We start from the raw sequence: 22,396 nt of genomic DNA, 5'->3' as shown, positions 1-22,396 counted from the left end.
ATGATGTGTATCATGTATTGGACAGTGGTTGTACCTGTCGGCTTCTGCTGCTCTTAGATGTTTCATTCACATTCAATACTACACATGTAATAGGCGCCATGAGATGTTCATATGCACAGGCATCACTCATTTCAAGAATGGACAAGAGAAATGCAAATGTATCTCTTTTTTCAAGCCTCATCAGCTGTGCCATTAAAGGCAGGTTTTCAGCATGCAGTCTTTCTTATGGTCAGGGAGACAGAACCACAATGTACCTTGTGCTTGTAAAGGTTGTTGGTGTTCGACAGCATCAAGTCGGTTTCATGGCGATTTGCAGCTTCTGCGACAGAGTTAAAGGTGCGAGATAGCTGGGGGTATCGGGCGGCAGGCCGTTCGACGAGCAAAGGTTGGACGGACGGCTGCAGGTGGGCCTACATGGTGGCTCTGGGTCAGGAATCGGCTCAGTTCTTGTTGGTGGGTCTGAAGCACTGGTCGAGGCTTCTAGGATGGTGTGAGCGACTGTTGTGTGACAACAGTTAGTGGTGCAGTCGATTGCAGCTCGAGGGACTCCACTGCCTTGAAAATGTCTTTAAAAGTGGACACTGGTTGATGCTTGTCGGTGCACTCCTCCTAGCTCCTTTGCTGGACTTGTATCACCCTTTAAGGCGGACAGCCCAAAGCTGAGGAGAATGTTGCAGGTAATGGTTTTGTCCTTCTCTCGGTTGAGAGACTCTCTGGCACTTCCCACCTAGGAAGTTTGCTGGTAGAGCCTAGCAGGGCACGCTGTGTGCTGGCAGGGTAACGGTTCTGGAGGTGCTTGAGGGTCCTCTGGATTCAGTATCTCCCTATGATCCCTGGGAGATGTGAGGGGAGAGATCTTACTTCAAATCCTGGCCTTCCTTCACTGGCGGAAGCTGTAAGGTAGACTGTACCTTCAGCCAGGGTCCAAATGAGTTATTCTTGTTACTCCTTGATAAGTCTTTAGATGGTCTGCCAAAAGACGGGCTCTTTTGAACCAACCCTGGATCCCCACCAACAATCTTCTGTTATGCGTGAGGTGCTTTGCAACAGGTAAGGTAAAGGGGAGTCAACATGAACTACTAAGTCCCACCCATCTTCCTGTCTGTTGTGGATCAAAGTGTCTCTCTGGTTAATTGAGCTCTCTGTGGCTCCTGATCAAAGCGCAGGTCTCTCTTGAAGTTATGGCGAGAATAGACTTCCTGTCTCCATCAAATCACATACGCATACCTTCCTGAATGGGGTCCCCCTGTGGGGATGACCACTGTAAACAGTTGTCCCAGACATGACATTCACTGCCCTTCATACTAAGGAGCAGGATCTGACTTCAAGTTGACACAGGTGCATATCAAAAGGGTGTTGGGTATCCTGTCTTTTGTCAGTCCTGCGACCAGGCCACTGCCGGCCTGCTTCAATTAACTATCATCACTATGCGCTGCCACCAGCAGGCGGACAAAGGATAGGGCAAATCCATGGGGCCTTTGATATTTAATTAGGTTGGCCATGGCAGGAGGTAGGTGTTGCCCTCCTCCTCTTACTGCTTTCATGTACTCCTGGCTGTCACATTCCATCTGAACATGACAGGAGGACTGCGCCTGTAGGCTATGTCCACCCAGAGTACACGTGACTATATGTTTGTTGTGCAGTGAGAATAGGAAAATGTGTGCATAAATATAATAAATTAAAAATAAAATAAATAAAATAAATAAAACATAAATAAATAAATAAAACCTCAAAAAATGTGTGGGGCCGCACACATTTTTTGAGGTTTTATTTATTTATTTGTGTTTTATTTATTTTATGTTTTTATTTATTTTGCATTTTTAAAGCATTCACACAGCCCGAGGCATCGAGGCGCTGTTACAGGAATATGTCTTAGTTGCGCATTTATAACGTGCTTAATACCCAGAGGTTTCTAAGCGCGGACCCGGGGATCAAACCTGTGTTGCTTCGTGTCATCTTGTTTCCAAGGTGAGCACGTTGCTGCTGAGCTATCCTCCAATCATTCAATTTCTTTTAAAAAATATTTTTAAAAAGTCCAGGCGAGTGCACACCCTTCGTGCAGATGGTCGAATTCCTCACATGCCCCCCAGTCACAACATGTGAACCACCACCCTACTGAGGGTCTGGTTTGTCATCAAGGCGAAAGTACCGGCTGAGGCCATCTGCATTTCCATGCTGGGGTCTGGCTTGTGCTGGATGTCCATATCTAATCCCTGCAGGGATATGGCCCAATGCAGAAGCTAAGGGTTCTCCCCTTGCATGGCCATTAACCATTGTAGAGGTCGGTGGTCTTTCTGTATTGTAAAGTGAGACCCAAATATGTAGGGTTTCAGCTTCTTTACGGCCCACCTGACCGCGTATGCCTCCTATTCTACGACAGCCCAGTTCCTTTCCCTTTTTGTCAACCACCTGCTAATGTAGGCTATCCCTTCAGAGTTCAGCTGCTCTGACACTACTCCAATCCCAAAATCACAGGAGTCTGTCTAGATAATGAACTCCTGACCATAGTCTGGCACTTTCAGAACTGGGGCCCTGCACAATCCATCCTTTACATTCTGAAAGGAGGTTTGACAGGCAGGGATCCAAGTTACCTTCTTCTGCATCTTCTTGGAAGTTACATCGTTCAGGGGAGTGGCAATGGTCACCTTACCCCTGGATGAACGACTGGCAATACCCAGTGAGACCTAGAAAGGCTCTCACCTGCGTATGTGTGGTGGGGATGTCCCAATCCTTCACAGCCTGCTTTGAGAGGTTGTTTCTTACCTCCACCGACCAGGAGGCCTAGTTAGGTCACTGTGCTCTGCGCTATCTGGCACTTCGTGGCCTTGAAAGTCAAACCTGCATTCTGCAGCACCTGATGCACTTGTTTCAGGTGGGATAAGTGATTCTACCAGGTTGGCTGAAGACAGCAATGTCGTCTATATAGGCAACACTGAGGTTTTCCAGACCCAACAAAACCTGGTTAACCATCCACTGAAAGGTGGCAGGCGCATCTGTCAAGCCAACCTACCAATACCCTGCTGTGAGGTCAAAGGTACTCATGTACTTGGCAGTGCCGAGTTTGTAAATGAGCTCATCTGACCGAGGAATGGGGTGAGCATCCGCCTTTGTGACAGAATTCAGCCCCCTGTAGTCCACACAGAAGCAAACTTCAGTCTTACCACCACTGGTTTTTTTAGGAACCAGTACCACTGGGCTAGCCCAGGGGCTGTCGATGGCTCTATCACTCCTAGGGACAGCATCTTGGAAACATCCTCCTTTATGGTGTCCCTGACCTTGTCGGACATCCCGTGAATCCTACTCTTCATCAGCTTACTGTCTCCAGTGTCCATATCATGGGTGCACCAGTCTGCGTGACCTGGAGTCAGACAAAAGAGACCAGCAAACTGTCCAAGTAAACGCTTGACATCTTCAACTTCAGTGGGCAGGAGGTCTGGTAGGGGATCAGTCTCCTCTTCAGTCTCTCCGTCGGACACTAATGACATGACCAAGTCTACCCGGCTATGATGGGGTTCTAGCCAGTTGACGTGAAAGACCATTCACATCTGTTTAGGTCCTTTCACATCAATGAGATAATTCACCTCACCCAGTCCACTTGTCCTGAAGGGCACTGGGTTTGTCAGGCTCCAGAAACCACACCCACTGGCTTGTAGAAAAGACTGTCACTGTGACCTTCTGTCCGGACAAGTGCTTCATCAGCTCCTGACTGGCCTTTAAGTTTCTCATTGACTGTTCCATGTTCTTCGCCATTCCAGACTTAAGGCCAAGTACATAGTCCACCACATCTCGTATAGGGGATAAGGGATTGCTCTCACATCCCTCTTTTACTAGAATGAGAGGACCTCATACAGGGTGTCCAAACAGAAGCTCTTAGGGTCTAAACTCTACTCCATTCTGTGGCACCTCTCTGTAGGCGAACAGAAGGCATGACAGGAGAATATCCCATTTTCTCACCACGTGCTCTTCCAAGCCACCTATCATGCCTTTCAGGGTCTTGTTGTACCGCTTAATAAGCCAGTTTGTTTGTGGCTAGAAGGATGTAAAGAGCCGGTAGGTGACACCACACTCTTCCCACATCACCTTCATATACGCTGATATGAAGTTTGATCCCCTGTCAGAAATGACTTCCTTGGGGAATCCAACACGGGAGAATATCCCAATCAGATCCTTCGAAACCACGGGGGCTTTGATGCTCCGCAGAGGGACAGTCTCAGGGTACCTAGTGCCGTGGTCTGCCACCATCAAGATATATCTGTTCCATGAACTCAGTTGAGGATCCAAAGGACCCACAATGCCCATGCCTATTCTCTCGAAAGGTCACTCAACCACGGGTAGTGGAATTAAGGGGGTCTTTGTGGCACCACCTGACTTGCTAGAAGCTTGACAATTCTGACAGGACTCGACCAATTCCTTAACCTTTACGCCAAACTGCGGCCAGTAAAAGTGCACAGACAGCCGGTCCAATGTGTTAGTCACTCCCAAGTGACTTGCTAAAGGAGTTTGGTGACCCAAATCCAAAAGGAACTTTCTGTGGCACCAGGGAATCACCAACTTTCTGTTGCACTCGCCCTCATAGTCCTTTGGCTCACTGTACAGGAGTCCATCCTCCCAGTACACTTTGAACAGGCCAGGAGCCTCATCCTTAGCCTGCTTCCCTGCCTGCTTCAACAGGACTGCCAGAGTGAGACACTCTCCCTGGGATTTAAAGAAGCAAGTCTGATCTGGGCCCCCAGCTGATGCAAACTCATCCAGCGTGGCCAGACCCTTCAGATCTGCTCTCATGCAGTGCTCCACCTCAGATTCCTGTACTGTGCCAGACAACTCTGAAGTCTCTGAGTCACATGCTACTGAATTAGGGTTATCAGTGACTATTGGCCCCTCTCCCACAGGAGTAGGCGCTTCATCAGTCTGTGGAACTGTACTAGGAGCTACCCGACATGCCGGTCCTGCCAACAAAAGCACTCCAGGCCCTACATCTATGAGAGTGCTCAATCTGGTGATCTCTTTGGCCCTCGATTGGGTAGCCACTGTGACTTTCTCAGTATCAGGAAGATCATTACCCAACAAGCATAGGACAGGGATGAAGTCTTTCACCGCTACATGGCGCTGGGTCGTTTCACCTCACCATCTGAACTCTTCTATCCCCAAGGGCACTTAGTATTTCCATCAAACTCACTGACACTACAATCAGTCCCATTAATATACTGGCATGGCAATACCCACTGCTGGGAGACAGCAGTGAGGCTAGCCACAGTACCTCAGACTGCAGGAGTTATGTGCCCATTGATATACATATGTTCTAAATAGAGTTGAGTATTATTGGGAGCTGGGATCTCTTCTGGAGACCCGGTACCATTCCCACTCAGTGTAACCAATCTACATTCTGCCACTTCTTGGTCTAGTGGGAAGTCCTCCTCCAGGAGGCCCACACTAATGATGGCCTCTTCCACAAGTTCTACATTCACTATGGCTTGCTTGGGTAAGCCCTTGCAAGCAGGATCCCCTTTCCTATGGCCCAGCTCCTTGCACACGAAACAACCTTTGGGTGGTGAGAACATAGGTGTCCCAGTGTTAGGGGTGCCTGCGCTCTTCTGTTCAGTGCGTACAGCTGAACTGAAGTTTTGGGATTTCCTTTCATTCTTTTGGGGACCTGACTTCAAAGAGGAGTGAGTTGAACCTTTGTCCTTCCCATCCTTCTTAACTTTTTTGTCCGAGGATTTCTCTTCCTGTTTGGGTGTTCTCACCTGAGCCTTTTTCCGTACTTGAATACTCACAAACCTGTTTGTAGCCTTTGCAAGCACCCTAGGGTATGTGATTGTCTTGTCCACAAGATTTCGGTGTAGGCCAATCTGACAATTCTTCAATACATGCTCACTCGCAATCAAATTGTACATCCCTTCAAATGTGTCAACTTTGTTACCAGCCATGCACCCGCTCAGATATGTCAACAACAAGTGTGTGACTGCTTCAAATGTCTGCCCACTTTTCTTTCCGAGCTCTCTGAAGCTCTTGAGATACTGTTCTGGGGTTATGCAGAACTTCCTGGGGATGGCCGCCTTCATGCTCTCATAAACGGGCCTTTCCTTGGGAGTTAACTGAAGAATTGCCTCAGTCCCTGGTGTTGGTAATTGACTCATCAGGGCTGTCCCCCACAGTGCCTCTTCCACCTCCTGTAGCTGAAAAGCAAGCTTGAGCACTTCAAACCGGTCAAAAATATCCTTCCCCATTTCATAAGTGTGCGCTAAGTCTTTGGGAATGTGCTGTTGAGGTTTACCCAGGGCACTCTGGTTTGAGCCACTTCCGCTGCTTTCGCTGGAGGTGGATCTGTTAGCCTCCTTCTTCTCTTTGAGCACCAGCTTTCTCAGCTCTATGGTGACCTTGTCCCGCTGTTTCTGTTCCTCTAGCACTAGTCTCCTCTCCTCTAGGAGGAGCTTTCTAGCTACTACCTGGTTAATACCCAGAACAATTAGAGGGCCACTTAGAGACCTTACAGAGGCCCAAGACCTGCGGGATGCTGCACTAGCCCCTGACCTCATTGGCACTCTTGAGTGTTGGGAAACCGCTTGCCACCCAGATGAATGGTTAGCGAGAAACGCTATTCATGCTGTCTTCCTCGTCATCTTCCACTTCAGCTCCCAGAAGGTCTTTTCCGTTTGATTACATAGGGCTTAGCCCATCCCCTGGGGTCTTCTCCCAAACTGCCCTTGCTTCTACCCAGGCTTGGAGGCTGGTCAGCAACTCAGGTTTATTAACATTGGTGCTGTGGGGAAGTACCCTCTCTTCACATAGTATGCGCAGGACATCAAGATCCATGATTATTACAATACCTAACAGTGTTCTAAACGTTGCCTGCAACAGTACTTTTATCGCTGGGTGACTTAGCTGTGCACAAGTCTCCAACTAGATTCTCCAACTAGATCCTGCCACCATTGTGACGAATCAACTTCTGGGATACCATTGGTCGAGGGATGAATATCGATTTCTAAACCATCAATCAGCCCCACACCTCTGTTACACCAGAAGAGATTCAAACAGATTGGAGTCAATTATAAACCTATTTGTCCAAATATGGTAATGTGGACAGAACGCCAGGCATATCTCCAAATGCTTGTGGATCTATAGTTAGTTGCAACACAGAGAAAATACAATTATTACCCAATGATAAAAGGGACTGTCCCGTCAAGGTTGGATAAACATATATACCTTATTATTATCACAACAGACAGTTCTAGCACACTACTAAATACAACCCACCCTGTAAAGGAATGCAGAGGACAGACAGTTTCATAGAAGGGGTGCACTTGGGATTTAGTAATTAATTGCAATTATTCAAGGATACTTCGTTTCAACACAAAGGGAGCAATGGGTCACAAAATAAATGTCATTAGGGAACTTTCGGAGACGGAGCACGGGGACAGAACCACAATGTACCTTCTGCTTGTGGATGTTCTTGGTGCTCGACAGCAACCAGTTGGTTTCGGGGAGCTTTGCAGCTTCTGCGACAGAGTTCAAGATGGGAGGTAGCTGCGGGTATCAGGTGGCAAGCAGGTCAGCAAAGAAGGGTGGACGGATGGCTGCAGGCTGGCCTACACGGTGACTCGGGTCTGGAATCGTTGTCTCAGTGTAGGTCGGCGGTTCTGAAGCCCTGGTCTCGGATGGCGTAACAACAGTCAGCGGTGCAGTCAGTTGCAGCTTGAGGGGCTCAGCTGGCGTGAAAATGTCCTTTAAGGCAGATGTCGGTAGATGCTTGTCGAAGCACTCCTCCTAGCTTCTTCACTGGGCTTGTGTCGTCCTTTAAGGTGGACGGCCCAAAGCTGAGATGAGTGTTGCAGGCAGCTGCCTTGTCCTTGGTTTGGTTCAGAGACTCTCTGGCACTTCCCACCTTGGAAGCTTGCTGCAGAGCCTAGCCAGGCACGCTGTGTGCTGGGTGGGTTCAGGTTCTGGAGCTGCTGGAGGGCCCTCTGGATTCAGTATCTCCCTCTGTTCCCTGAGAGATGTTTAGGGGATGTATCTTGCTTCCCTCTTGGAGATCCTGGCCTTCCTTCACTAACAGAAGATGTAAGGCAGACTGCACCTTCAGCCAGGGTCCAATGCTGTCATTCTTGCTACTCCTTGCAAAGTCTTCAGATGACTTGCCAAAAGAGGGGCTCCGCCCTATTTTAAAGCCAAATGGGCCACAGTGATTGATGTAGGCTAAGGCTACCTTAATGAACCAATCCTGGGTCCCCACCAACAATAACCAGATGCTTTGCAACAGAAAAGGTAAAGGGATGAAAGCATGTAATACTAGGTTCCACCCATCTTCCTGTCTGTTGTGGATCAAAGTATCTTTCTAGTTAATGGAGCTCTCTGTGGTTCCTGATTAAAGTGGCAGATATCCCTTGAAGGTGCAGCGAGAACAGACTTTCTGTCTCTGTCAATCTACATACTTGTACCTTTTGAATGGGGCTCCCCTCCGGGGATGACTACTGTAAACATGCAGTCCCAGACATGATATTTCACTGTCCATTGATACTAACAGTGGGAGCTGGCTTCATGTTGACACAGTGCATATCAAAGGTTATTGTGGTTTCCTGTCTTCCTTGTTAACCTCTGCAACCAGGCCCCATGTTGGCCTGTTTGAAGTATACTATATTAGTATGCTAATTATGTTAATTGCTGCCACTATTCTGCACAGCTATACTAAAAGTACATGGTGGATCATGGAGCCTTTGATAGTTAATTAGGCTGGCCATGGCAGGAGGAAGGTGCTGCCCTCTGCCTTGGTAGATGACATGTCTACTCCTGGCTGTCGTATCCCAACTAAATATGACCGGGGGCACAGCGCCTGTAAACTGTGACCACCCAGAGTACACGGGTCTATGTGTATGTCATGCAGTGAGTATAGGAAAATGTGTGCGGATTAGCCCCACACATTTTCTGGAGGTTGATCGACCATCATTCAATTTCATATACAATTTCAAAAAAGCCAGGCGAGCACACACCCACCCTACAAATGGTTGAATTCCTCACAAAGTGTTTATAATTAGTGTTTAATTTGAGATGTATTCAATTCTTTGGTGTCATCCTCGAGTGTGGATTAAACACAGTTCTCAGAGCCATTGATAGATAGGAAGGGCTGGGTGCAGCGTACTGGGATTGCCTCCAAGTACAGACATTAACATCAGTGTATTGAGACAGCTGCACGGCATGTATTGTTTCATTAGTTTGAATAAAAACATTAAGAAATCTGGAGGGCATTTTAGAAGGCAAGTATGTGAATAGTATGGTGTAAAGTCTGTCAACACAGATGTTTAATTCTTACTGCGTTTACTGTACACTGTGGTAACACCGTTTAGGTGTTTCTCCCTCTATGCAGGTACCTCTAATCTTGTTGATACTGCATTTACTGTTGTACCCCCATTTTAGGTGTTTCTGTCCCAAATCTAGGTGTTACTGCATTTACTGTCTACTGTGGTACCCACATTAGGTTTTTCTCCCTCTATCTAGGTATCCCAAATCTTGTTGTTACTGCATTTACTGTTGTGCCCCCATTTTAGGTGCTTTTAATGTATCCAGGTATCCAGGTGTGCCAAAAGTAGGTGTTACTGCGTTTACTGTCTACCATGGTACCCCATTTGGGTGTTTCTCCTGTATCCAGGTGTCCCAAATCCTGTTGTTACTTCATTTACTATTGTGCCCCATTTTGTGCGTTTCTTCTTTTATTCAGGTGTCCCAAAATCTAGGTGTTCCTGTTTCTACACTTCCTCTATTCAGGTGTCTCTAATCATGACGTTCTGTGTTTACACTTACCGGCCTAACCCCCCATCCCTACTCCCACACCTGACCCCAGCTGCACCATTCATACGTGGGTGACCTCCCAATTTTCTGGTTAGTTAGGTCGATTTGCTGGTTAGTTCTGAGTCTGCAGTGTTTCCGGCAGTATCCTCATGATTCCATGTCTACCAAAGCAAGGGTTGTTCACGGCTACCAGCAGCTACCGGCTACCAGCAGGCTAGATGGGACTCATAGCGAGTACAGAGTTATTTAGAGGGGATGCTTGTGTTTTCACAAGGAGGGCTTGACCACAGGTAGGGCATTGGGGTGCAAATGTCCTGGGGATCAACAATTGTCAGATAGTTTTGTTTCTGGCCAGAGAGCACCAGAGTAGTTTGCAATACGTTCCAGTATGGTGTAACATTTTGTGCTCGCCACTAGCCAGTGATATTGGACTCTTGGCAAGTAGGAATGGTGGACAGTATTCTATGAGTTGAGGCTTTTTTGGGGTTTTTTTGTCGATTTGCTGGTTAGTACGGGCAATTCGCTGGTTAGTTCGGGGTCCGCAGTGTTTGTGACAGTATCCTCATTCCATGTCTACCAAACTTCACGGCTGCCAGAGGGCTAGATAAGTACAGAGTTATTTAGCAGGGATGCTTGTGTTTGCACAAAGAGGGCTTGACCATGGCTAGGGAATTGGGATGCAAATGTCCTGGGGTCGGTCAGATTGAAGGTGGTGTAGGTTTTTTAGTATCATGTGCATGAAGGGATTTTTCTTGCAGAGGTAGGACACTGGTGCCATAAGCATTTGTGCGACCACAAATGCTCCATATGGGGAAGGCGGAAAATTCTTGTGTTTTGGGTGGTCTGCCTCCTAGGCGGCGGGTCAGCAGCAGGAGCTTGAGCTCCTTGTCCAATTTTGGTAATGTGGATGTAACAGCAGGCTTATCTCCTCTAAATGTCGTGCATCGTTGGTTGGTTGCAACACAGCAAAAATAGAATATTTACCCAATGATACAAGGAGTGTTCAGTCAAGGTTGTATAAAAATATCTACTTTATTATTATTCAACAGACAATCTAACAACACTACGAAATGCAACCCGCCTTGTGCAGGAATACAGATGACCGACAGCTCTAAGAAGAAGAAGGAAAAGGGAAGCACTCTGGATACTGAAAAGAGGGTGATTGGTATGGTTAAAAACCACAATAGTGTGTAAGGGTTTCTTTGTTCGAACAAAAGGGAAAAGGGGTCTTGAAATGTCTCTAGGGACCTTCTGGCAAGGACTAGGAGCACATAACCACAATGTACCTTCTGCTGTTGGTGTTCTTGGTGCTCAACAGGGTTGACTCGGCTTCAGGGCACTCTGGAAGCTTCTGTGACAGAGTTTGAGATGGGAGTCAGCTGTGGGTATCAGGTGGCAAGACGGTTCGGCGAGTGAAGCTGGATGAACGGCTGCTGGCTGGATTACATGGCAGCTGGGGGTCAGGAATCATTATCTACGTTCTGTTCAGCAGCTCTGAATCATTGGTCGAGACATCTCAGATGTCTTTAAGCGACTGCGGCTTGACAGCAGTCAGCATTGCAGTCGGTTGCAGGTCAAGGAACTCAACTGGCTTCAAAATTTCCTTTAAGGCAGATGGCAGTAGATGCTTGTCGATGCACTCCTCCCAGCTTCCTCACTGGGCTTGAGTCATCATTTAAGATGGACTGCCCACAGATGTGTAGTGTGTTGCAGGCAGCTGCCTTGTCCTTGGTTGAAGGTTCAGAGACATTCTGGCACTCCCTATCCAGGAAGATAGCTTCAGAGCCTAGGTGGGCTCGCTGTGTTCTGGCCAAGTACCGGTTCTGGAGCGGCTAGAGAGTCCTCCTAGTTCTGTTTCTCCTTCTGTTCCCTGGGAGACATTTTGTGGAGGGGTTTTGCTTCCCTCTTTGGATACCCTGGGCTTTCTTCACTGGCGGAAGATGTAAGGCAGACTCTACCTTCAATCATGGTCTTTCTTATTTATTGTGAAGTCTTCAAATGATTTGCCAAAAGAGGGGTTTCAGCTTTCTTTTAAAGCCAAGTGGGCCACAGTGGTTGGTGTAGGCTAAGCCCACCTTAGTGAACCAATCCTAGGGTGCCTGCCCACAATCTTCTCTATGCATGAGGTCATAACAAGAGTGGTTTGCAACAGGCAAGGTAAATGGGGGAAAACAGAAACAAGGTGTGCCCCAGAACTAATATGGTGGAGCCCTTCTCTCAACGGAAAGAGCTCTGGGCTCACTCCCATCTTCCTAGTTGTTGTGTTCAATGAGTCTCTCCGGTTAATGGTCATCCCTGTGTGGTTCCTGTTAAAGCAGCAGGTCTCTCTTGAAGCTGCTGAGAGACCAGACTCTCTGGCTCCTGCAAACCACATTCTCACACCTTATAAATGGGGTCACCCTAGCGGGGTGGCCTACCGTAAACAGACCCAAACATGACAGTTCACTGCCTTTGATACTGAGAGGCAGGAGCTGACTTCAGGTTGACACAGTTACATATAAAAGATTGTTGGGATTCCTGTCTCCTTTGTTATTCTCTGCAGCCAAACCCTGTGTGGCCCTGTTCGAAATACTCCCTGTTGGTATGATAATTGCTGCCACCAGCTGCAGGGCCTAACAAAAGAGCAGGGTGTTCCATGGAGCCTTTGTCAGTTAATCAGGCTGACCACGGCAGGTGGAAGGTTAATCCTCCCCCTTCCTTGGATGACATTGTGCCCTCCTTAGCTGTCACATTCCAACCAAATACGACAGGGGCGGACTGTGCCTGTAGCCGGTGTCCAGCCCTGAGTACACAGGTCTATGCTTTTGTCATGGTGTGAGCATAGGGAAATGTGTGTGGATTAGCCTCACACATTTTCCCTGAGGTCGATCTACAATCACTCCATTTAATTAAACATGTCAAAAAAGCTCATGCGAGTGTACACGCACCATGTGGATGGTCATATTCCTCACAATCCCAGTCAAGGGTTGCGTAGCTGTCAGAGCCCAGTAGGTCTGGGCAAGCAACATAGCAGGAATTTCATACAGTGATTGGCTCTCTTAGTGTTGAACTTAGGGGGGGGGTCAGGTTTCGAGGCAGGGGCTCGAGGTCTGCTGCTTGTTCGTATGGGTCTTTGAAGCAGGTCAACACTTAGATGTGCAGGTTTAATTCCAGATCCCATGCTGGAGGGTGACTCGATTCGGAGACACGATATAAAGCATAGCGTTCAGAGTAGCAAATGGTCATGAGTACCAAGTTAGGTTTAGTGGGCTACTAGGGGTGGAGCAGTGCTGTAAGCAGGCCTGGGATGGGGCCACGAGGTGATCAGGCACCTGATATGGTAGGTGTGGTGGAGCGGATCTTTAAAGGAAGGGGAGGGTAGGCGGTTGAGTGGCATGTGGGGCATGCACTCTGGGCCTTCTCCAGGGTACACTCCACTGGTGGTCAGTGGCTGGCTGTTGTTATGGCCAGCCCAGCGCACATGGGTGACTGAACCAGTGTTCACAGGAGCTTAAGATGATGAGCCGAATTGGAGTGAAGGCAGTGACTTTGTTATCAACTCTCATGGGACCCCCACCTAGGTTACACCCAGGTAGTGTGGGGTGCTGGAGTATCCTGGTATCCTGGTGTGGAATGGTTGGTGCAACAATGGGTTTTTTGCTCCACTAGCAGCAGCAGCAGGCTGTGGTTGCTGTTCTTCGTGTTTTTCTGATGGCCTGTTTAATGGATACTTGCTCCCTGTGGCGGTCCTGGTGTCTAAAGCCAACCAGATGTGAGGTCTCAGTTGGAGCTCGACTGTGGGACCCGGCCCAGGGATTGGGATCTGGGGGAACTGGATGCAGGCTGATGGTCTGGGGGCCTCCAGGTATTGTTCCCAAGGGGTGTGGCAGGTGAGGGGTCCTTATGCTAGGTGTTAAGGGAATTAATGGTTGTGAGCTTTTTTGCTTTGCATACACTTGCACTGTCTCGTGGATGTTTGTTGTCTGGGGCAGTCCTTCTGGGGAACTTGGTGGGCGTGCTAGTGGTGCAGCCATGGGGGTTGTTGCCTCATGCTAAGTGGATGGTTCTTCAGTTTAGGGTTCCTGATAGCTGGATGCTTGCCCCCTGGAGGCATTCCCGGTGCCCAGAGCCAGCCTGGTTTGTGGTCACAGTTGGGAGCTTGGCTGGGGGCTTTAGGTCGGTAGGGGTTGCAGGGACTGGTGGATCGAAACTGGGGGCTCTGGAGCAGGCCAAGGCCTGGAGCTCCCTGGTTCTCGTTCCTAAGGAGTGTGGTGGGTGAGGGGGCCACAACCTTATGCTAGGTACTAAGTGAACAGCAGAGTAGATGCGCTCATGGTATTGTGGAAATGTGTGTGTTAAGAACTGGCTTATGAGCTTGGGAATGGTGCCATGGCGGTGTAGGAGGTGGGAGCATACCAGAGCTTGGCCGAGGTGGATAAGGTGGCCAGGCAGGTGTTTACTGGGGGCATGACAACCTGGTGGGTGCCCTTGGAGTACCATGGAGGTGAATTTGTGAGTAGCTCACCGCAGGTCAGCGATGCCCAGTTTGGTTTTCCATGTCGGATCCTACATGGGGCCAGAAGACCCAGTAGGCGGGCTCAGAAATGAAATGCGGGTGGAAGACACGCTTGTGCAGTTGGCAGGGATGTAAGGGCCACATTTCAGGACATTGTTTTGTTTTTGTATTGATCGGCGCAGGTACATGTGTTGGGAGCTCACCGGAGGTCGGCGGGGATCGGTTGGGTTTGCCACGCCAGGTCTTTAAAGGAGCCCACAAACCCAGTAGGTGTGTTCATGTCTGACGTGTGGACAGAAAGCATGCAGGTGAAGTTTGCAGAGAAGTGGAGGGGACATGTCAGGTCGGTGTTTGTTTAGATGTATACTACGCAAGCCGGCAGATGCGTGGAGCCGGTTGTGAGCGGAGGGTGGATGTTGCTTGAACTATAGGTGTGTGCGGGAGCGTGTCATTCCCATGCCAGCCTAGATGAACCATGGCGGGAGACTGACCCTGAGACAGTCCTTCTCGTGATGAATGGCCACAGTACACTTGGCGTTCCCGGGTCGGGGGTGGGTAAGGGCATCGGGGAGAGGTAGTTTCTGCGTGCTGCACCTGACGAATGAAGAGGAGTGCATTGGGCGTCCCATTCTACAGGGCGGTGCAAGCTATCCCGGTTGGCTTCTGCCACGGGCATCTGTTGGGATTCATTTGAACTGTATATGTGCAGTGTGACGGGTGGGCTGCACAATGACAGGGGGTAGCGCTGAGGTGGGCTTCCCAGTGGTTAAAGAGTGGGCAAAAGACCCTCGGCCAGCTGCAGCCGTGGCACAGCTTGTAGTCCAACATGAGCTTTAGGATTACAGATGTCTAAAGACAGTACAATGTGATGTGTAACGTAGTGACTTGTTCATGGATGGTCTCAAGAGAGAAGCAGAAACACAATTTGGGAGGGGGGAGTGCCCCTGACTGGTATGTCAGTGTCCTTATGGTCGTATGTTAGGGTGCATTGCATTGAATTGAGTTATGGCCTCAACAACTGGGGTCACTGTAAGGGAGATTTCTTGCCGATTAATGTTATGGTCCAAGGCAGGGTTGCAGAAAGGTGAGGTGTCATGCCATGCAATCATTGAGTGGTCCTCACCGCTAAGTGACCAAGGGTAATCCAGGCGTGCACCACTTGCTCACTGTGCCTTCGAGAGGCTCTGCTTCACCTCACTGAGGAGTACCACCAAAGCCAAAATACAAACCTGGAAATCTATTTAGGTGCGCCGTAGAGAAAAAAAAGTTTCACATACTCCTCCAACCCTTTTTACTAGCTCTTTTTGAGACACGTGTTTTATAGCCAGTTGGCAATATTGTGTCAATTACTGTTTTGTAATTATCCGTAAAACGTGATTCTATGATTCCCACTAGGTCAATATTGAACTCTTGTGTGCATTGGTTGACGATGTTGTTGTTTTTGATGGCTAGATGTCATTTCCTGCTTCTTAGGTGGGGAAGCAAGTGTGGGCTTGCAAGCGTTTGAACGTCAACTGGTTCTTTGGGGTGATTGAATCATCAGTAAGGTCTTGAGGTCAGGTACCTCCCTCATAGGTACAGGATCCGGTGGATTTTTCTGGAATGTTTGAGTTGGCTGCTTTCCTATGTTGTTAGCAACGCTGCTCTGCTATAATGACACTTAAAACGTTCAAATGTCCACATGATATAAGATGATAGGTTATTTATAACGCACATCTTTATGGGAGGGCAAAAGGGGCACTTGCCCAGGGCCCCCACCTTGGAGGGGGCCTCCACAAGGCTTCCTGATCTAAAGTAAGATTCCATTGTTCACCAGACTTAAATAGCACACGCCAGGAGATGTTATGGCATGCTGCTGAGGCGCTAAACCTATTGCCTGTCTGTTTTGACAAGTACATTCTGCCTTGATCCATTAACCAGGTAATGCTTTCTATGTTCACTGTGGAATACAAAGTTTGTGTGTTTCATACGGCACAACTTCTGTAGCATTATTTTTCTTCTTGTGGGAAATATGTTGTTCATGTGCAATAGCCAAAGTTGAAATCCATATTGATAAATTGAGTGCCACAATGGTTCAGACGTTAGCTCAGTGTGTTAAGCACACATTGCAGAGATGTGTGTTCATATGAAAGATTAGAAGAGCACATTCCAGCAAGGCTGACTGAGCCTTTCCTATGTCTGAAGTTTATAAACCTGCCTGCATATTTACTTGGTTTTGCAACATAAGAGGTGCTATTATCAGCAATGCTCCTGCACCAGATAGGGGTTACTATAAAAACTAACATGTCATTCGTATGGTGATGGTCTAGAAATTGGTTTGTTCAGATGGGGCGTTCTAAAACCCAGGCAATCCCCTCCAAAGATAAGCATAAACTATTAGTCCAAAAGGTGAATAAAAGACTGTGGGCCCAAAGTGTTCATGCTTGTATCCAGGCTTTGCCAGCAGACGATACAGTGATCCTGGTCAAATCATATATCTCTTGCATTACTGTGCTGTCTTCTTTGAGGTTTACCTACCTGCATGCTGGTGGTATCGTTTAGCTCATTACTTGATCTTTCTTCTTATGTAGGCCATTTGAGTGGAAGGGGTGGTAGACAGGAGAGAGCGGACCAGATGTTGTAGGTATTGGGAAAGCATATTTTAAGGTCTGTTCGTTTGACACAAACAACTTTTTGCTTTTTGTATAAAAGTCAAAGGTTTTTCTGCACGTTTATGAATGACAATTTCACAAGCCATTGTTTTGGAAGTATTTAAAGCTTAAAAGTACAAAAGACATACCTAGATTAAATCTGTTATATCACATCGATTGGTATGCTGGTACTTATATACTTCCCTTGATGATGGAGAGAATGTAGCTAGAATCATTCCCATTTTTGCGTAACACCCTTCTTTAATATTTTGGTTTTAAAAATGGTCACGTTTGGAAATGTGATTTATATACTTTGCAAGTCAGTTTTATAAAAGTAGATTGTTTTAGTATATGGTAAGAAGTGGAAAAGAAAGTGTTCAAATGCAGAAATTGCAGAGTTGGCACAAATCCCCGTAAAGCAATATGTGATCCTGGGCATCTCATTTAATCTTGCCAGTCCCTAGACCTTTCAAAATTGTCATCCTCTCAGTGTGATTTCCTTCTCAGGGTATGATCTTCATAAAAGCCTCACTCATGGTTTCACTGGCTATAGGGTTGCTTCCACTATAATAGTGAGCATTGATATACTGCGCACCACAGGCACTTGTTCCCCTGATCTCTAATGGCAACGCTATTTGAAAACCATGTGCCACTTCTAATCTCAGTCTGTCTGGATAGAGGCACCTTCCTGGTAGCTTCTAATCTACCATAGCATGGATCTGCCTCCACTATCCATGCTATGGTATGTGCAGCTTTCTCCTTCCTTACAATTGGTCTCCTCTATCCATGCTTGAGCACTTTTGAATTCTCTGAGGCAGCTAATGTGTGTTCTCTGCCTATTCTGGGTTACATGTACCTTTTACATACAGTACTGCATTAATACTACAGGCTGCATACCTTCCTGGATGATATTGATAAAACGTATCCTGTTTCTATACTAGAAGAGAAGTAATGAAGAGGGTAAGATGATTTAAAGGGAGTAAACATGCTTATTTTGAATGCTGCAAGAGGTGGCATGTCTACCTATGGGTTTTGCTCCTGGTGCGGACGGGGGTGCCACCAGATATACTTGATCACTTAATTCCTTTGGTTTGATTGAGGGGCCCCCAAAGATGTCCATGCCCAAGGCCCCAAAAAAGCTTAAGATGGCCCTGTTAATACCCAGAGGTTTCTAAGTCTGTGTAGTCTTGCTTCCAAGGCGAGCATGTTTCCCCCCAGCTATCCTCCCGAGATGCTGCATATCTGCTGCATATTCACCTCTGCGTGACAGTAATTGAAAACTAGCATGTCTAGCCATTATTTATCATCATCAAAATTGTTCTTGCCACTAAGAAATATTTGGCTCAGGTAGACGGCATTTAATAACTATCAATTGTCTCCTGCTTGCTATCCAGACCTTGAAAATGCTAGAACATCGCTAGAGTGTCTGGGATTTCACACTTCTCCAGTTCTATGGCCAAACTGCAGCTAATCGGGTGTGATTAGCGCCAGGCATGCGCAACTCCACCTACTTCAATGTGATTAGCCACCAGTTGGTTGCCAGTTGCTAATCAGATTTGAGTGTGGGAGAGGTACTAGTGGCAGCCCTGTGACTGCTTGGAATGATGACAGCAGTTGCCACCCAAGGTCACCCCCAGCAGTAATGTAAAGCGCTTTTCTATGGTGCACTTTTGCCATTTTGGCAACCTCATGGTTCTACAAAAAAGATGGGAAGTGATATCAGAACAGTGGTATTCAAACTTTTTTATATTGAGGACACCCATGAGTAAAAAAAAAAAGTCCAGGCCTGCCACGAGCTATAACTGCGTATATTTTCAATTGAAAGTAATCACGGTAAACCCTCTTCAAAGGGCTTAGCGGTCCCCGTCACGCCGAAACACATGAGCCCCCCCCCACAGTTTGAAGACCACTAGGTAGGAGGAAGAGTCAGAACCTGGTGTGTTAATGAGTGCAGGCCCGAGGTACAGAGTCCTGTCTAGCCGCACGATTCTATTCCGTATGATTCTATGTGGTTGTGGCTCTGTTCCTTATGGGGGAGAGAACCCTGAGACGCCAGGAGGGACACATTTCTGGTGAGCTTGAGCGTGTACGTAATCCAGCTTCAGATGTTGAAGGCCATGCAGCAAGCACGGAGTTGCTACCTGGAGTTAGTGTAGTGGACGTGGTGCTAGCAGATCTAAGGCTGTAGGTGATTTTTGTGTGCAGTGTCGGGTGCTTGTATATTGAAAGGGGAGTTAGTTAGATGGGGAGGGTTAGATATTTTGGGAAGCTATTGAGGGCATCTGTTGTTGGATTTCAAGGCTAAGCTCAACCATTAGAGAATCAGTTTGCTATCAGGCTGAAAACAGGCGTCCTCGAGTGTTATTTTCGATCTGATGTGTGATTCTCGCTGTCCTAGGGAATATTTTATGTTGATTGTGAGGTGGTATTGATCCCTGTCTGATGGGGTGAGTTTTGAGAGAATTAAATGACTTGATTCTGATATTGAGGGTGTCCATTTAAAGGTTGTGTCCAGGGGTATTGGACGTATTGATGAGACTGGCCCAAATAGGCGCCATCAATAGAGAGTACTTGTGTGCTTATCTTCTGATGGAGTCTTGTTGTAGGTTTATGGGCTCAACCAACTGGTGTGGCTTCTGTTTACCGTTTGGAAAGATCTGTAGACTCAACTGGCTGGTGTGGTATATACCATACTGATTTTGCTGAACACAAAGGCAACCTTGAGATGGGGCCATCGGGGCATGCAACTCAACCACAGAGGCTACGAACCTGTAAAGACTAAAATGTTTACCACCATAACATTTCCAACTAAAATATCAGCTGTCATGCACAAAAACAGGGCTTCAGACATTCTAATTCCTAATTGTAATTGTTTATTTGTAAAGCACTTATGCACAACTGAAGTGCTTCAAAGCGCTTCAAGGCAGGAAGGGAACAGGGGAATACAGATTCATTCTTAGACCTTGAAGTTTCCAAATGATCTAGCTAAAATGACTTGCAAACTAGGCCTGGCGGCATTACTACTAGTACAAGTGCAAGACAAGGGGGGAGGTGGGAAAGGGGGAGGAGACGGAATAGAGCATACAATCTTTAAACTATCCTACTAGGCCAACGAGATTTCAGATAGTGCAAGTGCATGACAGAAAGTGAGGTGATAAGGGGGGGGAGAAGCAGAAGAACATACAGAAACAAACAAAAACTACCGTGCTAAGCATAGTGAACTAGCCAAGCGCATTCTGGTGATGTAAGTGCGCAGACATGGGATGAAAGGGAGGGGGAAGTCAACACCAGTGCCCAGTAATGCAGGGCCCTGCTTAAATGCAGAGAGGTTACCCTTTACATGGAATGAATTTCAGAAGTGCAGTTGCGGTGAGTAGAGTGCAGAGGCCTATGCTTTCGAAACACTTGTGTATAGGTGCGTTACAAATGCCATATCATATCATGAAGGAGTGTGATGTATAGGCAGCTCTGGGATTTTTAGCCTGTTGCATTGGCCACTCTGGGAAGGCAAGACAATGGATGAACCCACTGACATTAGAACATTATGACAGGTCCACCCGTGTCAGAGTAATAGCTGCTCAAACACCCCAATGTAGTTTGGCGCCGAGTTGGATTTGAGGTGCTTAAGCCTCCCCAATGCACTCACCTAGGAGAGACCTGGGATTGCCTAGGGGGTGTAGTCTATTTATTTACGTCAGAGGTGGTTATTGAAAGGGGTCTCAGTTTTCCGCAAGAACTTTCATTTTCCATGGCACCGTTCTTCTAATAGGTTTTTTTCATTTCGGGAACTTGTTGGGTTCAGAACACCAACACACCAAGACATTTGGCCATGTGCTGCTAACCGTAAACCCACAGTAGCTGGCTATGGTGGCACGTTTCAGATCTGATAGCCAGAATGGCCTGCTACCGTGAACAGTAAGGATAGAAGAAGACCTGCCTTGTTCACGCAGGTCTTCAATGTAAATAGACGGCCACTTGTAGCCCTTACTACCAGTATCACACCCATGTCCAAATGTTTTCAATTTCAGCAAATGGGGAACTCTGGTACAGCGAGATAAAGCCACTTTCCATGGATAACAGGATGTGTTCAAAAGAGAACGCTGTTCTTAGACTTTGGGTGTGGTGGTCCCAATGCCAACACGCTGGTGAGAGGACCACATCTCTTAGCCTAATCAGGCTCATGCATTTGGCTGAAAAATGAGTGTTTTCAAATGCCATTGGACTAAGGAAAAGTACCAGAAACCAGCAACGAACCGCTAGGTATACGGTGTAAGTGACTGTCTCAGTCATATTCAGTCGATGTGGCGGCAATACAGAAATGTCCCTTGGTCTAGCCACGTTTAGAGAGGGACCTACGCAGTCCTGGAAGTTAGCCAGCCATCAAAAAAATCAGCTACTACAATAAAAGTGTCATCTCTGCAATATCACAAGTTTTGTTTTTATAAAGCTGTCACTTTAGAAATAATTTAATAATTTGAAAAAATACTTGAGAAAAATCTGTAAACTACCAGTTTGAAGAAAGCACTTTCATTTTTGGAATGGATCTTACCACTGTCTCCGCCACCCATAATATCCCGGTAATACCAGGATATCAGGCAACAGAGATGGTAGGGGCAGTTTCCCGGTATCCTTCCGGAATTACCGGTGGGATACCGGGAAAGTTTTAATGAGAGCCGTAGTGCCTGTTCTTAATGGGGCATCTGGTATTCAGCATCATGCCAACTGTTTTAATGACATCGCAATTTTCAGTCATGTCCTGGTTGGTATTGCCATTATCTTGTGAGACCTGTCTATGCATGATAGGCCATGAGGCCTTCCTTTAAATGAGTGGAACTGGACATCAATTGCCCTTCCATCCTGATCCTCTTGGACCTCTGTGGCTGGCCTTTGACAGTATAAATTACTCACTATGATACAGCAGGGTCAGCGCAGCACAAACAAAGCCCATAAGGGACCAGCATCAACCCAACCCACAGGGATACAACTCTAACGGAATCAGAAGTACCTGAATCAGGACACAGACCCCACTAACCCAACCCTCAATCTTCTGCATACTTAAACCACACAAAGCCACACAACCATCTCTCTCTCAGCAATCCGCACACACTTTACCACACCGCATCAACAACACATAACCATCACCTAGAACACTCAAGGTCTTGCCCGATCCCATATTAGCACCAAAGTCGGGCACTCGGTGTATACTGAGCTGAAGCTGCCAACATCACTTCTCCCACTCTCCTGTTCCCCTCCTCCCGACTAACCCTACCCGTCCTTCCTGTTTACAGATCCGCCAGAGCGCCTGGGGACCAATTCCATTGGTGACAGTGTGTTATATAAGTACCTTTAACATAACATAACATCTAAACTCCTTTTTTTGCTCTGGTATATTTTACAACCGAGGATCAGACCCATGTATTGTTTTTCATAGAACAGTTTTTCAGCAGGGATCCGAGGCCTGTCCTTGGTTCTGGCCCATTCTCTGGTCTAA

Source organism: Ambystoma mexicanum, chromosome 6p, assembly GCF_040938575.1.
Source record: "Ambystoma mexicanum isolate Mex_15411 chromosome 6p, UKY_AmexF1_1, whole genome shotgun sequence".
NCBI lineage: Eukaryota > Metazoa > Chordata > Amphibia > Caudata > Ambystomatidae > Ambystoma > Ambystoma mexicanum.
The sequence above is the reverse complement of the archived record's forward strand: the minus strand, read 5'-3'. Positions refer to the sequence as shown.